The following is a 2,459-nucleotide window of genomic DNA, read 5'->3' as shown; positions in this document are numbered from 1 at the left end:
TTAGTTTCACAACAATTTCAGAATAATTCCATGCAGCATCCAGATCCACTTGACTACTTTGAATGTCCTTCAAGTTATTTCTGAATTTGCTTCTGATTGCGGTCATATTTTAGGTTAATTTATGCATTGTTTGCTCTGGTTACCCATGACAGGAAATCTAGTGGTGATGGCCAGCGCAGTGCCCTGTTCCTTCAGCCCTTCACTTAGTGACATCTTCATTACGCACCACAGACAGACCTGTTACCATCTGTGTTTTAAAATGCCATCTATGTGATGGATGGTTTTTCTTTTTCTTATTTTTCCCCCCTCTGCAAGTGCACTTTTTGACTGTTATATACTGTACCTATAAAATTGTAAAATGTATTGTAATTTAATTGCATTAAATGAGAGAATGTTGTTTGAGGAGTGATCATTCCTTGCTAATGTAGAGCTGAGACTAGTCCGACAATATTTCAGGGGTAGTAGAGTTTTCTGTTAGTCGTAAAGGCAGGGAGTGATATCCACATCACCTCCAGCACAATGCACAGCCTTAACTGAATCACCATGATTTGTTCAGACACTGTTCTCGCAGCAATTCAAGAGTCACATTTGATCATAGCTGCATCATGCTCTCATTATTTTCTGAGTTCTTTTAATATGCTCCTAAACTGTGACTTTTGGTCCAAACACAGTCACTTTTAGCAAATGTTTTCTCTGACAAACCTAAACCACTATTATTCAACAAATATTCAACTCAAATTAAAGGAATATTCCAGGTTAAGCTCTAGACTGTAAATGTGGTATGTTGTCATTTACAGCAGAAAATAATGTAAGTTTTGCTCTTACAATGGAACTCAGGGTGGCTAGCGGTTGCCCCGTTGACTTCTATTGTAATGGCATTTCTGTACACCGATGAGTCAAAATTGTTTTTTGGTAATCGAAAGCATGCTAGTGATACTGTCTATAGACCTTAACTTGTATTTAACCAGGAACTATTCCTTTTAATATTGCTGATATGTACTGTTAAGTGAGTCTACATTTGTTCCCTCAATCTTGCATGAAGATGCTTTGTATGGTCCCATAGATTTGTGATTTCTGGTGTTAGAGCACCTCCATTTCCAAAGCAAGCTGAAATCCAATGGCTTGGCCATTGTAGAGGAATTCGGTAGCATTTTATCTCCAAATATCAACATCTCTCAACATCAGCGCATTTGAACTGTAGCTCAAAGACTGAATAAATCAGTCGTTTCGTAGTGACCAGTGTGATTTATTTGGTCATAAATACTGTATATCTGGATCGATCTATCTATGCTGTAAATAAGATTGAATTTGTCTATTGGAGTGTTTAGGGGGAGGGGCGCTTGTTCATTTGAAAGATTAAGGATTATAATTAAAGTTGTTTTTTTTTAATGTTATGTGTAGATGTCTTATTTCTATTGTTGTCTCTGTTGGACATTTTTGTGTGTGAGAAGAGTGTTAAGTCTCCGTTTCTTTGGTGGCAATTATTCAAAATGCTATCAAACTCCTGCAGACTTGAAATACACTGAGGAACAAAATTCTCCCGTAGAATCTGTATTCATTGTCATTTAAAGAGTTACTGCAGCTGTCCGCAGTCTTATTAGGTGTTTGCAAAGTCAAGCAATACTGTTACTATTTCTATTTAACTCCAAACCCTCCATTTGAAATCTTTGTGCATGACTAGTCCCATACATTTGTGCTATGGACAAGAAGAAGTTACTAATTTTAGGAAAACAAAGAAATGTCTGGGACATATTTCACCACAAACTAACAAGAAATAAATATGCATAAGACAGAAAAGTATTTTATGACAAGCAGGATTTTTTTGCATTGTGACATGTTAACATAAAAATAAAGCATATTTCTTTAAAATACTCAAATGGGTCATTCCTACAATTCGGTAACTCTTCAACTTAATTAAATTAAATATACTTTTATAGGTTTCAATATTAAAGGGACATGTTAAGGATTTAAAATGACACAACAATTTGACTTCTCCTTTGGGTTAGGTGGTCAGCACTGAAATAAAAATGTTGGGTAAACTTAATTCAATTGTGGACATTGGTTTCACACAATGAAAATTAATTTCTTTGATATACAATTTAAATGTAGGCTCTACTCAAATACTTTGTGTGGACAAAACCTAAATGAATGGATTTAACACAACTTAAATTTGATCTGTTCAAATAACACTATTGAACCTTGCAGATAGTTGCTAGCAACAAATACATTAGCATAATAATATATATAATATATATATATATATATATATATATATATATATATATATATATATATATATATATATATCTTTTTGTGCTACAGTATATGACAAGAATGGTGTGGTTAAGAGTTTAACGATCTCAATATACTGATAATCCGTCAGTATTTGCTTCATGAAAAAAGCAATACACACTGATATTACAGTAGTAATATACACAACCAACCTAACCATTATCTCA

This window comes from Xyrauchen texanus, chromosome 36 (genome assembly GCF_025860055.1).
Source record: "Xyrauchen texanus isolate HMW12.3.18 chromosome 36, RBS_HiC_50CHRs, whole genome shotgun sequence".
Lineage (NCBI taxonomy): Eukaryota > Metazoa > Chordata > Actinopteri > Cypriniformes > Catostomidae > Xyrauchen > Xyrauchen texanus.
The sequence above is the reverse complement of the archived record's forward strand: the minus strand, read 5'-3'. Positions refer to the sequence as shown.